Genomic DNA, 15,267 nt, shown 5'->3' with positions numbered 1-15,267 from the left:
ATCGATATAAATACTTCGAAGCCCTCCGAAAAACTGCTAAATATCCCTGCAATGGAAATCTGTACCTACAACTGTCTGAAATTTTGATTTAAGTCTTTGAAGCCTCCTCTCACAAAAACTATATAATACTTTAAATATACAGTACTGTACAAATATTTCAGGCACTTGTGGGAATTTCAGTAAAGAAAAAATGTCTTATCTGGGAGATACGGAGACTTATTGTGTCAGGGCCAGACAGGAACCAGACTGGTGCGGATACAAGTTAAGATCTTTATTAAAAGAATAAGATGTTACAGGGGTAGTCAAGGCAAACAGGTTCAGTACCAGTGAGACGCAGTAGAGAGAAACCATACCATAAACGGGAGACAGTCCAGAGTTCATACACAGGCAGGCAGTAGTGAAGAGCAGACAATAATCCAAATAGAATAAACAGTCCAGGTAATACACGGGAATCCAATACATAGGGAGCAGGCAGAAATCAAAGTCGGAAAAACACGAAAACAAGATCATACACGGGATATCAAACAAGGGCTAAAGAAACACTTTGTATTGCAGGATAAACCAAACAGATACTCGGCAAGGTGTGAGTGTGAGCATGCTCCTTTTATAGTGAGGGAAATCAGTACTCGGGACTTCCTGGAAGTGTCATGCGGTGTGTCATGTGATTGGGAGTGAGCGTGACATCATGGTGTGGTGCGTTCTGGGTATTGTAGTTGGAAGCTTGGAAATCGCAGATAGAGCTGCCCAACAACGCTCTTCCGGACCATACCCCTCCCAGTCAATAAGGTATTGGAGTACACCCCCATGTCTGCGTGAGTCCAGCACCTCCTGGACAGCATACGTGGATGAATCCTCCCCCTCCACTGCCGTGGGCGGAACGTAAGCCGGTGCAGCATCAGCAAGCAGACCCGCTGAAACTAATTATTAATGTGGTATTGGGGAGGCAACTCCACTTTATACGTAACCTCGTTAACTTGGGACAAAATTTTAATTGGACCGATAAACTTCGGTAGTTTTCTGCAAGTACCCTCAAACCTAAATTTCCGGGTTGAAAGCCACACCCGATCTCCAGGTTGGTAGTTGGGGTTGTCACCACGGTGTCGGTCAGCCCTCTCCTTGTACTCCTTGTAGAGGAGGCTGAAAACCCAGAACACACTGAAACGGGGTGAGGCCAGAAGTAGAGTTAAGCAAAGAATTTTGTGCAATTTCGGCCCAAATGAGATATTGAGACCAGTCTGTAGGGTGTTTGAAGCAGTAAGTGCGGAGGAATTTCCCAAGTTCCTGATTAACCCTCTCACATTGACCGTTACACTCAGGATGGAAACCAGATGTGAGACTAACGTACTCCTAGATGTTCAAAAAAGGCTTTCCAAACACGGGAAGTAAACTGTGGACCACGGTCAGACAAGATATCCTCTGGAATGCCATAATGTCTAAAGACATGTGAATAAGTTGCCTGAGCAGTTTGAAAGGCAGTAGGCAAGGCTGGAAATGGAATAAATTTAACCCCTCTAGAGAAACGATCTACAACAGTTAGAACAGTAGTGTCACCCTCAGATACTGGCAGATCAGTTACAAAATCAACAGCAATATGCGACCAGGGTCGCTCTGTGAGAGGAAGTAGCTTACCGGCTGGAAGGGTTTTGGGTGTTTTGCATTGCGAACAGATGGAGCAGGAGGTAACGAAAGTGTGGACATCAGCGCGCATGGTATCCCACCAATAGCGGGCTGAGAGAAGCTGTAATGTGCGTGTGACACCGGGATGACCTGAGGTTAATGAGGAGTGAGCCCAAGTTATTAACCAGTCTCGGAACGAAAGTTTTATCAGGAGGACAATCAGAGCTAGGTTGATTGGCATTACTCTGGAGAATCTGCTCATCTAACTCCCATTGAATAGCTGCGATATGTACAGAGCGTGCATGAGTAGAAGGCTATGGGAAACAGTTTAGGTGGTGAACCACTACGCTGCGAGAGGACTGTGCCCACCCCAGATTCGGAGGCATCCATCTGCACTACGAAGGGAAGCTCGGGATTAGGATGTTTTAGAATCGGAGCTGACGTAAAAGCAGCTTTTAGATCGCTGAAAGAGTGCTTAGCTTCGGAAGATCATTTTAGGGTCTTAGTAGTGCCTTTAGTGAGAGCAGTGAGGGAAGCTACTAAAGTTTCGGCTAAACCGCCTATAGAAATTAGCAAACCCTTGATAGTTTGGGGCACTGGCCAGCTGGTGACAGCTGCCACATTGTCATCATCCATAAGGACACCGTTAGCACTAATAACATAGCCGCGAAATGTGACCCTTTGTAAATGAAACTCACATTTCTCGGCTTAGGCAAAGAGATCATGCTCATGTAAACGTTGGAGCACCTGATGGACCTGATGGATGTGCGTGGAAAGGTCGGAGGAGTAGATCAAATTATCATCTATAAAAATGATAACAGAGTGGCCAATAAGATCATGAAATACGTCGTTCATAAAGGATTGGAAGACAGCGGGGGCATTAGCAAGGCCATAGCTCATTACGAGATATTCATAGTGGTAGAAAATGCTGTCTTCCACTAATTGCCCTCTCTAATACGTACCAAGAATGAGAGGATAGATACGTGCTTTAGGCAGAGTGGCACCTTCTAACAAATCAATGGAACAATCATAAGAGCGATGCGGAGGTAGCTTAGTGGTTTTAGACTTACTAAAAACATCAGAAAAGTCAGAATTACAGGGAATTACAGGGGAATCTACAGCATTAGGGCTTTCTACAGAGGTGGACTGCAAAGTGATAGAGTCTAGAGTTAAACAGTTCTCACAACAGAAGGGTGACCAGGGAGTGATGTCTCCCAGGCTCCATGAGATGGTGGGGTCATGCGTCTTGAGCCAAGGTGCTCCCAAGACGAGAGGTCCGTGCTGATAAAGTTCCCCTCCGACCTGGAATCTACAATCGCTGAGACACAAAACATATCTGTTGGAGTGGTGATAATAACAGGTAACGTAAAACATTTTGCTCTATGTTCAGTTACTGGTCTCCACGCACTGTCCCAGGGCTGACACCTTAGAAGATTTGGGTTGGAGCTCACACACAGCTTTGAGATGACCTGGTTCACTACAGTAGAGGCATAGTTGAAGGCGAATCCGGCGTTGCCTTTCAGCAGCAGACAGTCTGGACTTCCTGATGTCCATGGGCTCGGAGTCCGGTGGAGTGAAGTTAGCAGGTACCGGAGCACAGGGGAGGATCTGGTTCTCAGAAGCTGCCGGAGGCTGGCTTGTAGCTTCGGGTCTACGAGACAGAAGCTGATCCAAGTGGATAACCAGGGAGATGAGCTGATCCAGGGTGAGTGAGTCATCTTTACAAGCTAGCTCCTTTTGAATCTCAGGGTGGAGACCGTGCCGAAAAACATTGATAAGAGCAGGGTCATTCCAAACCCGACCTGACCCGAGGCGGCCCACGGTGTTAGTTGTAAGCACTCGCGCTAGCCGCAAAATAAGACAGAAAACACTGAGGGAGCTGCAGAATTATGTATGGGACTAGAATATGAGCACGAGGAGATACAGTTTGTGAGAACCTTTACCTGTGAGTAGCTCATACACCAGAACACGCAAATCTCTCTCTCTCTCTCTCTCTCTCTCTCTCTCTCGCACGTGAACTCCTCCGCGTTTGACTTGCAGCACTGTGTGTAGCTATTCTTAAGAATCATTTTAATTAAGTAACAGTTCTATGCTTTTATGTTACAGTGTTAATTAACATAATTCTGATCATATTTCGCTCAATCAAACAGCCCGAAAACAGCCAGTTTATGGGGCGGGTGTGTGTGTGAGACTGTGTGCACGCAGGAGAAACGGTATGTGAACTCTTTTAGTGCTTTATTTATTGTGAGTGTACCTGAGTAGCTCAGACTGTAGTACATAGGCTCAATGAGCTGTTTGTTTATCTTGTAGCTGGATGCAGTGCTGGGAGTTTGTTCTGCTTATACTGCCAGTAATATTGGAGAGAGGAGTGGAGTTACAGGTAATTATGACTTCTGGGATAATATTGGATAATGCCTGAAGAGTGTGGGGCTGCAGTTTTTATATTTTAGTGGTTTAGTACTGTTTACCTCAACTGTTATTAGGCTAACTGTATTTTAATTAATATTATTATTATGTTTAGTTATTTAAGGAGACCGAGGCCAGTGGAAGAGCGTGTAGAGGCATTTGCAGACATAATTACTGAGCAAACTACAAGGAGGTAATGTGTACATTGGTGCTTTTTGTAAACTGGTGGGGCTATTAGGTTGCTAGGAACCTGGGTGTTATGGTTGATGACCAGCTCTCCTTCACGCACCATGTGGCCTCAGTTGCTCAATCCTGCCGCTTCGCGCTTTATAACATCAGGAAAATTAGACCGTTTCTGACGCAACAGGCCACCCAACTCCTGGTACAAGCAGTCGTCATCTCACGCCTCGACTACTGCAATGCCCTGCTAACTGGCCTCCCGGCCTGCGTAGTAAAACCACTCCAAATGATCCAGAATGCAGCAGCACGTCTGGTCTTCAACCAACCAAAACGGGCATATGTCACCCCGCTGCTCATTGAGCTCCACTGGCTACCAGTTGATGCTCGCATCAAATTCAAAACTCTTACAATCGCCTACAAGGTGATAACAGAACAGGCTCCTTCCTACCTGCACTCACTGCTGAAGGCTTACACTACCTCCCGGCCGCTGCGCTCCTCCAATGAACGTCGCCTCGCTTTACCAAACAAACATTCACACAAAGCAATCCAGACTGTTCTCATACAGAGTTCCCCAATGGTGGAACAAACTACCTTCCACTACCAGATCAAGAGAATCTCTCGCTATCTTTAAGAAACTCCTGAAGACAGAGCTCTTCAAAGAGCACTTACTCTCCGAACACCTCTAACACACTAACTACTTCTAACCCCATTTCCTCCTTCCCCTCCTTCACTTCTCTATCCCTTTATTTCCCTTCGACCTCCTTTAAGCCCTATCTAAAAATGGGTTATCTTAATTCCTATTACTTTTGTACTTCATTATTGTAAGTCGCTTTGGACAAAAGCGTCTGCCAAATGAAATGTAATGTAATTAGCATTAGCCTAACATGGCTATTGAGCTGATTAGGCTAATGGGGATTTGGGGTTATGTGTATTAGTATTAATATAAATGTTTGTCTCTTTATAGGAATGTCTGGAGACAACCATATGGTGTAGCCACTGTTTTTCCCATATCTGTTTATGCTTTTATTTTATTTTTCTTTGACATTTCAGACTCTAAAGGGTATCTTGATCTTATATAAGAAGGTTCTGCTCCTTGTAATGCTAATGGGTTATTAATGATCATTTTAATTTTTTTAAATATTTGGAGTATATTTTATTGATATAAGGTACTTATAACTCTTGGGCACTGCCTGTTTGTTATGTGTGCTATTCCCTTAAATATTTTTTCTACTTCTGCATTTTATAATAAATTCTACATAATATTTTGTAAACTATGTTCAATACCCCTTGATATTTTATTCTATATTCTATTCAGCTGAGTTCAAACTGTGGTTGTTTGGGTGGGTGGCTTAGCTTAATTCTAGGCCCATTTGTGTGTGGCGTTTTGGGTGAAGTTTTTTTACTTTTGATATTTTGAAGTGGAAAATAGATATCTGGTGAGTGGGTCCAAGTCAAATGGCACATTGATTGCAGTTATATTGTGTATATTGGGCTAGGGGCTATTGCTACCACCTATAAAACCTGTTTTTATTGTTTGACTCCTACTATAGAGTCTGTAACAAAAGGAAAATGTTCAAATGTACACTTGATACTCTTTTGATAATTTATTAAATAAACTGTTATTGTATTCAAACAGCTGTGTGATCATTTTACATTAAACCTCTGTGGGGAAAATTGCAATTACTATAAATAGTTACATAGGGCTCTCTCACCCTTTATAATTAGAGAGTGGCGTAGTCTATATTTATTGGTACTTAAGTAGTTGAGGCCACACATAAATGTATTTTTCTTACTGAAATCTACAACTGTTTACACTATAAACTAAAATCTGTGAACAACACAACTTCTTCACAGATCTTCTCTCTGCATGCAAATCTCTTTCTCTTTTCTAACACTGAAATACAGCTACTGTATTTCTCATTTCTAAAGCTAGAACCCAGCAATAGCTTTAAAACTGATCCTTTTAAACAGTCTTTGTTCTGGCTCAGCAGACCAAAGACCAGCTGAACTCAGTTGCAGTGAAAACACCACGCTCCACGTTTAAACTCAGCGCCATTATCCTTTCTTCCTCTATCGCGCATACACACACGCTCCACTCGCGCACACCTGCGAAAACCTCCCTTCCGTCTCTACCACACGCACATGCGTGCGCACACACGCAATCTCTCTCTTTCTCTCTCCCTCTCTCTCTCTCTCTCCCTCTCTGTCACACTCTCTCATACACACATACACACCCTTAGCTAAATAAGCATTTAGCACTCATATTGTAAATATACTGATTGCTGTTTGTAATATTTGTGTTTAGATTAGTTTGTGTTAATAAATGTCCATTTATTTTCACCAAGTAGTATAAATTTAGAACTTCTACCACCAAATCCAAACGCTCAAATGCAGGTATTAAATTATTATCTTTTTAGCTTCTTGCTCTTTTGCAAGTGTTAAGGCAGCCCTTTTCGCGCCCTCTGCTGGCGAGTTTGGGGACAGTTCTATTTAACTGGCTGAAAAGCCTTTGTTACAAAACAGTATTGAAATCACAAATACAGGTTGAGCCTATATACCATATCCTCACACGGGGCACCATTAATGTAAGTGCTGGTGGCATAAAGTTCATCAAGTAATCAGTCTCATAAAATTACTTGCACCTTATAATTATTGTAGTTTTAATTAATTGTTAAACTACAATTGTTTTTATGAAGTTATGAATTAATAAGCCACAATATCAGGATTTAAATCAATGATTAAAATTCTGATACTGCTGACTCAGATTCTGTGTTGATTTCATGACTGCTGGTTGCTGCCAATAACCATATAAAAGAATTCACATTTAAAACTCTAAATCACAATAATTTATGTAATAGCATAGTATATTTATATTTTTAAACGCTTTACTATTTGAAACTATAGATCTGTTTTAATTAATGATTTGATTATATCCATAGTCATTTCATTTTATCAATTTGAGATTTTGCATTGCATTTTATCAGATACAGTTGTATATTGTTCCTGCTTTGCAGAGGCATTTGAATAATTTTACTCAGTGCTGTTAGACTGTTATAATTAACCATGTTAATTATACAGCTTTGCTGGTTGCAGTATTTTGCCCTAGTTTGTAAATTGTTGTAGTGTATGTAGTGTATGAGACTAACACGTTTGATTATTTAGGTAGCAGTTCTCTAGACTCTGCCATTGTAAAGTTTAGTTGGATTGCATTTGGTGGAAGGGTGGCTGTCGTGATGGTGTGTCCATTAAAACACAGGAGGATGAACAGATTTCAACTGATGCAGTTTATTCTCAGAGTCACAGCATATTTCACGATGAGGCAGAGCAGGTGTATGAATGGACAGTTAATGCATGGCTGAGGAAAGGATGGATGGAGGAAAGAAGATGATGTAGGGAGACATAGGGTGAATGGAGAGATTATACAGGATGGTTGTATCTACAGGATGGATACACAGGATGGATGGTTTTATACAAACACACATCCATTGGAAGCTCAGTCCACAATCCAAAAGAGGTTCAAATCCTCAGACCATGCCAAACAAAGAAATAATAAAATGGCCGACAGTGCCATTTTAACCTCTAAGCCCCGCCTTATCCTGCTGCAAAGAATTATGGTCTATGTAGTTTACCTGCTCCCAGGGAATTTCCAACAGCCGCCCCTCAATATGTGTGCATATTGATGAATTTAGGAAGAAAGAATATTAGATTCAGAAACAGCCTGAAGTGGAATAAGACGAGCTACAGGTCTAATATAACTTTTACCATTTAAACATACTTCAAGCTGTACGAACTTGTCCGTCAGAACTTGGAATAAGGCGAGAAATTTTGCCTACTGGCCACATACCTCTAGGCTGTTGAGGGTCCATTACAAGTACTGCTGTTTGTGAGTTTGGGCCATCAGTCAACTGTTTCCATTTATGTCTTAGTTGCAAAGTGGGGAGGTACTCTCTAATGAATCGAGTCCAAAATTGGTCTGCCAGGATTTGGCTGTGCCGCCACCGTCTCCGTTTCAATGCATCAGTCTGTGCATACACTGCTTGTGGTAGTGATGCATCCCGCCGCCCCATGAGCAGAATATTAGGAGTTATTGGATCCAAGTCAGAGATATCTGAAGATACATAACCCAGAGGTTTTGAATTTAACATACCTTCTATTTCCACCAGTACTGTTCTCAAAACTTCCTCAGTTACAGACTGATTACAAAGAATGGTTTGAAGTGCTGTTTTGATGGATCTGATCTCCCTTTCCCATGTCCCACCGAAATGAGGAGCGTTAGGAGGATTGAAATGAAAGTTTATCTGGTGTTTGGCCAGTACTGTTTTCAAGTTAGAATTGAGGTTCTCGAAAGCTTCTTTCAGTTCTTTACTTCCACCTTTGAAATTTGTTCCTTGATCAGACCACAGCTCATAAGGACATCCTCTCCTGGAAATGAATCTTCGAAGTGCCATTAGAAAACTGTCTGTGTCAAGGTTATTGAGCAGGTCAATATGAATGCACCGTGTAGTTTGACACTTAAATAGTATGCCCCAGTTTTTCTCTGTTTTGCGGCCATGACTAACCATGAAAGGTCCAAAACAATCCATTCCTGTAGCCCAAAAGGGGGGTTGCCATACCTGTAAGCGAGACGATGGTAGATCTGCCATTTGTGGATTGATTGGTTTTGCTCTCCATCGTCTGCATTGCATACAAGACCACTGGTGTTTGCGCACAGCTTGCCGTCCACGCAGAATCCAGTAGTACCTTCGAATTTCTGAGAACACTCTCTCTGGACCAGAGTGAAACAGGATCTCATCATAATGTTTGATAAGGAGTGATGTTAAAGGGTGCCTGGGATCTAGAACTATTGGATGGATGGTGTCTGGTTCAACAATGTCTAACCGTCTTAATCTACCTCCCACTCGAATCAGTTTTGTATGGGGATCATACTCAGGTGCTAAAGCTGAAAGTCTGCTGGAGTTTGGAACAGGGTGGTTTGCTTTGAGGGCATTCATCTCTTCAGGGAAACTTTCGTTCTGGGCTTGGGACAACAGCATTGCTTCCACCTGTTTCTGGGTAAGGTCTGGGACTGTTGGAGTTAAAGACTGATGTGTTTCATTCACCAAGTCAGTCCAGCTGGAGTACTTTGTGATGTCAGGCAATGGACTGGGCACATCAGCTCCTGCATGACCACAAAATTGTTTTCTCATTTCTACTTTGATTGTATTTTCAGGGCAAGGAGGCATGCATGGCCAAAGATTTTGTGTTTTTTGGAGGAAGGATGGACCATAGTTCCATTTGGAGGATGATGCCAAGGAAGTTAGGTTAAGACCTCTAGTTATATAGTCTGCAGGATTATTCTTTGAGTCCACATAATGCCAGTCATCTGGGGAGGTGTGTTCTAGGATCTCTGTCAGACGATTAGCTACGAAAGGTTTGTAGCGACAGGATTCTGATTTCACCCATGTTAAAACTACAGTGGAGTCAGACCAAAAGAAGGTTTGGTCTATCTTCAGAGTTAGTTCGGTTCGAAAGAGTTTAGCCAATTGCACCCCTGTTACAGCAGCTAACAGTTCTAGTCGTGGGATGGATATGATTTTCTTGGGTGCAACTCTGGATCTTGCCATGAGAAAGGATATGTGGATGTCACCTTGAGCATTCTCTGTTTTGATGTAAGCTACAGAACCATATGCTTGTTCTGAAGCATCACAGAAGACATGCAGTTCACTTGCTTGATCACTTGTTCCATACCATCTAGGAAAACGAATGTTATGCAGACTTGGTAGTTCTTCTTCCCATTCCTGCCAGGATTGTTGCAAGGAATCTGGTAGGAGAGGGTCATCCCATTCTCTCTTTTTTGACCACAATTTTTGGAGAATGATTTTGGCTCGAGTGATGAAAGGACTTAGGTAACCTAATGGGTCGTATTGGGTGGCCAGTACTTTGTACACATTCCTCATTGTTAAAGTGTGGTATTTCACTGGACGGTACTTATAACCGAGAGTGTCAGAAGTGCAGTCCCAGGTTAATCCAAGCGTTCCTTCAAGTGGATTGTTAGCATCTTGATTCAAAAGTTGAATTGTGCTGGTTGCCAGAGCTTCCAGTGGGAGTTCATCAATCACTGCTGGATCATTGCTAGCCCACTGACAGATGTCAAAGCCACCTTCAGCCAAGATTGTTCTGATCCTTGTGATGAGTTCTTTAGCTTGTTTTGAATCTTTCAAGGACTGCAAACAATTGTCTACATAGAAAGACTGCAAGACTGTGTCTACAATGTCTTTGTCTGCTTGAGGGTGGTTTCTGACATGAATTTGGAGCGCATAAACAGCACAACAAGGACTGCAGGTTGTCCCAAAGGGTAGTACTTGCCATTCGTAGGTTGAAGGAGCTTCAGTCATCTGCTCACGCCAGAGAAATCTAGTGAATGGTCTGTCTTCAGGAAGGAGTCTGATCTGGTGGAACATTGCCTTGATATCGCCACTGATTGCAACAGGATGTTCACGAAATCTGAGGAGTACACCAATTAATGTAGGACCAAGGATAGGTCCTGGAAGGAGTTGCTCATTTAGAACGTAATCTTTGTGAGAGAAGGAAAAGTTTAAAACAATGCGATATTTTTGGTTATGTTCTACTAAATGATGAGGAATGTACCAGGATGCATTGGACTTAGCTTCTTGTTCTGGGGACACTATAGAAATATAACCCAAGTCTTTTAATCTTGTGATCTCTTTGGCATAGACCGCAGTCAAACATGGATCATTTTGCAGTCTTCGTTCTGTGCTACGAAGCAATGGGAATACAGCTTCCTTTCCAGATTTAATGGTAGGCATTTCATCTTTCCACAAAAGGGGAGTTGAGTGACGTTGAACACCATCCATTTTGACTGTCTGAGATTTCTCTTCCAGCATGGCCAGGGCTCGTGTGTCCTGTTTAGATCGTGTGACCTCTCGTTCATTTTGATAGGGCAGGACATCAACTTGCCACAATTTCTCAACATTGTGCATGAGTTCAGCAGAGGAAGATGTGGAAATATGCATACATTGGACTTTGCTTTTTACCTTGTGTAGGTAAGTTGGTCCTTGCAGGGTCCATCCCAATCGTGTGTGAATGGCCACAGGGGTTCCAGGGGGTCCAGCCCTCACCTCTTCTATGGCAGTTATCAGGTAAGTGTTGTCTGCTCCGATGAGTAGCATTGGCATGGCATTGTCAAAATCTGGCAAGGGAAGATCTTCCAGATGTTGGTAGTACCTTTTGAAATAGCTCATTGGATAGCTATGCTCAGTCAAAGCAAGATTTGAGGATGTGAACGCTCCCTTGATTACATATTGCTCAGATGGATTATCTGCTGCTGCAATATTGAATGTTACAGATGAGCCTTGTATTTGTTCAATATCTTGCCGAATGGTGTGAAGCTCCAAAACTTCAGGTGTTCCTTCAAGTTGTAATGCGTCTGCAGCTTGTGACAAGATCATTGTTCGTTCTGAACCATCATCAAGAAGAGCATATGCATGACAAGACTGACCTTTGTAACTCAGAATGACCTTTACCATCTTCAGAAGCACTTTGGGGGAATAGCTTGATGGGTTCAGGTAGAGTACCTTGGAGGACGAATGCTGAGGGACTAAATCATCTGTTTTCCTGTTTGCTTCATGAAGAACACCAAGGTGTGGACCCTGACATTTTGGGCAGGGTTTCTTAAGGTTACATTCCTTAGCTTGATGGTGTTTTGCACATCGCCAACATAATCCGTTGCTTCTGATCCATTCCTTCAAATTACTTGGGCTTAGTAGTCTAACTTGGGAACAGTATGTCAAGCTATGCTCCTGACTTTTACAGTATGGGCAGGATTGAGTTCTCGCATGCACAGATAATAGAGTTGGATTCTTGGCTTGGGCTTTAGCTTGTTGGAAATATGAGGAAGTAGGAACTGTAAATTGGTTCTCACGTTTGAATGACTTGATGGGGGCAGATCTAGCTGGTCTTGTGTATTCACTACTGACCAAAACACCAGATGCTAGAGCTTGGCATTGGGCTTCTCCTTGAAGCCAAGCACTGAAGTGCATTAAGTTATACTGGACATGGGGATGGTGTAACTGGGCGTACCGTGCATAGTTTGCAATTTGGTGAGTGGGTAATTTGCTTAATAATTGCTGGACATGGGATGAACAAGACAACTCTGCTGTCCCAGCTCCAGGACCTAGTGATTGAAGCATTCCCACTAGGGATTGTACTCTAAGGGCAAAGGCATGAAAACCCTTTGGATATGAGGAGGCAAAACACCAGACTGAGAGGAGACCTGAGGCTGTACAGAACTAAATGGAAAGGCAGGATAAGGTTGAAGGGGCTGAGGCCTAGGCTGGGGATTATGAGTAGGCACAACACTAGACTGGGGTGCAATCAAAGGCTGAGGCTGTAAAGAACTAAATTGGGAGGCAGGATGGGGTAAAGCTAATCTAGATGGGGCTGAACATGAACTTCTAACTCTGTTCTCTTCAGGTATAGAACATTGAAATTCTACACAACTATGAGGTCTTTGTGCAGGTTGGGAGTAATCAACATTAAAGTCATCATCAGAGCTAATGCAATCTTCAGAAACATTTACTGATTCAGAGTCTCTGTTACAAATATGCAGGGATCCCATACGATCAACAAGTAGTTTTATTGTCTCTTTCAGGCTGCATACCTCGTCCTGTAGTTCCTTGAGGTCAGATTGTTGTTGTGCTGAGGCAGGATTCGTGATCCCTCTACCTCCAGGTTTAAGATGGGTAGCTGAAGGCCTTGGATTAGTGGTGCAGGGTTCCTGTGGCTTTCCAAAGCCCACTGACTCGACGTGATATTGCTGAAGATGGGTTGGAGGCCTTCTCTGCCGTGTGGATCGTCTGTTCTCTTGATCTGTATCCATCATAACTGCCATTCCCGGGTTTCGGCACCATGTAAAGTTTAGTTGGATTGCATTTGGTGGAAGGGTGGCTGTCGTGATGGTGTGTCCATTAAAACACAGGAGGATGAACAGATTTCAACTGATGCAGTTTATTCTCAGAGTCACAGCATATTTCACGATGAGGCAGAGCAGGTGTATGAATGGACAGTTAAGGCATGGCTGAGGAAAGGATGGATGGAGGAAAGAAGATGATGTAGGGAGACATAGGGTGAATGGAGAGATTATACAGGATGGTTGTATCTACAGGATGGATACACAGGATGGATGGTTTTATACAAACACACATCCATTGGAAGCTCAGTCCACAATCCAAAAGAGGTTCAAATCCTCAGACCATGCCAAACAAAGAAATAATAAAATGGCCGACAGTGCCATTTTAACCTCTAAGCCCCGCCTTATCCTGCTGCAAAGAATTATGGTCTATGTAGTTTACCTGCTCCCAGGGAATTTCCAACAGCCATAGTTTGATTAGCTCTAGCCAGCTACAAATATTTTGTACTGTTCCAATCAGTATCCTGTTTGTATTTTTTTTTTCCTAGCTGTCCTTTGACACTGCCACAGTTAAGTTTGACCTACTCAGCCTCAAAACAATAGGCATTGTTTACTGTCCAATCAGTTACTCCTCTTTAATCTTTTAACTTTTCCTAGTCCTGTGTTATCTTGTCCTTTTAGTTTTAGCTTATTAGGGACATTGTAATCATTTGTGTACTAAGCCAATCAGAACCCTGGTCAGGTGAGATTTTGATCATTGCTTAACTAGTTTACTGGTACTACAAACTAGAAGTTTAACAATGGCATCCAAAAACATGTTTACATCTCTCACTGCACAGCTAGGTAAGCTTCTTCAGGACTAAATGAACACCTACTGTACAGAAGACATTTGTACAAATGTTCTTGCATTTTCAACAGCAAGCTAGTTTAGAACTAGAAGCATACGCTATAAAAATAAACTTCTTAGCCAAAACACTGCCAAGCTTAGTTCTGAAGTAGAAAGCCTCCGCCACAGTCTTAAGCTAACTACAGCTACAATAAATGAAGTGCTCACTGAGAGTGAACTTGCCCGTGTAAGAGCGGAAGATTTTCTGGCCATTGAATCTGGTAATGCTAGCAATAGATCACCAGTTACATCAAACCAGTTTAGCCAAGTAGCTTAGGAAAGCCTCAACCAGACAGGTGTCAGTAGCTCTTCGTTAGAGTATCCTAATTCCACAGACTATTCAGCTTCAGAAGCTGACAGTGATGACTCTGCAAAAAGTAAATTTCCAAAAACAGGTTCCCCCACTGCATCCTCTTATTGTGAGTCTGAAAAAGACTCTGCTTATAACAGCTTAGGTTCCGCGTTCTCTCTCCAATACAAGGAGAAATGTCAAACTGATCCTCTCTTGTTGTTTAGCCCTAATCAGGTGCAAGATGTCCAGTACAAGGACGTTATACAACGTAAAGCTGTTAGCAACCCTTGCATGTGTTGAAAATGTAATAATTTTTTAATCATTGTTAGATTCTGTGTTAGTTTTACCAGTGTAAGCATTTCTTATACCAGACACAGCATGCCATGCTGGCCTATTGTTAGGCTCATGGGTCAAAGGTCTTTAACTTCCCAAGACATCTGGTTTTAGTGCTGAGTCACACATCCTGCCCCTTCCCCCCATGTCTAAACAATATTTAGCCAATGTGTGTCAGTCAGTTAGTTAGACAGAGGGAGTTGGTGTTGGAGGTGAGCTGGAGAGAGACTGGCTGGGAGAGCTGCTGGACAGCAGTAAGGCTGTACTAAGGCTGGACCATGCTTTGCTCAGTGTCCATGCTTTAAACAACTATCCGAATAAAGCTAAAACCTTCCTGCAATAACAATCTCTGAGACTCCTTTCTTCTGCAATCTACATCTACAAGAACTGGTACGTTGTTGAACAGCAGACGTCAGCAGACGTCAAGAAGATCCAGTGTTCTCTTCACTGCTTCACTGACCCATTTAGAGAAATCTAAATGTGTGGTTAAGAAGACAGAAGTAAGCACAAATAAAAGAATACAACACATGAATGAGCATCATTCCACTCACCAGCGCCCCGCCTGGCATAGTGATGACAATGCTCCCTCTTTTCCCTCAAGCAGAAATGCAAACATTTCTCATCTTGAGATGCGCAATGGCACAC

General features: G+C 42.6%; 1 protein-coding gene and 1 long non-coding RNA gene across 3 annotated transcripts in view; one reads left to right on the top strand and one right to left on the bottom strand.

Annotated features, from left to right (window-relative positions):
- LOC103042144 (NACHT, LRR and PYD domains-containing protein 12-like) overlaps nucleotides 1-15,267 on the bottom strand; it is a 224,589-nt gene that overhangs the window by 176,284 nt on the left and 33,038 nt on the right. The gene's annotated exons all lie outside the window — the stretch shown is intronic.
- LOC125784805 (uncharacterized) lies at nucleotides 3,794-5,154 on the top strand. Its single transcript, XR_007427406.1, has 4 exons — nucleotides 3,794-3,830; nucleotides 3,928-3,997; nucleotides 4,139-4,261; nucleotides 5,076-5,154. It is a non-coding gene; the product is annotated as an uncharacterized LOC125784805 (long non-coding RNA).

The sequence above is a fragment of the Astyanax mexicanus genome, chromosome 1 (assembly GCF_023375975.1).
Source record: "Astyanax mexicanus isolate ESR-SI-001 chromosome 1, AstMex3_surface, whole genome shotgun sequence".
Lineage (NCBI taxonomy): Eukaryota > Metazoa > Chordata > Actinopteri > Characiformes > Acestrorhamphidae > Astyanax > Astyanax mexicanus.
Note: the sequence above shows the minus strand (reverse complement) of the source record. Positions and strands in the feature narration are given on the sequence as shown.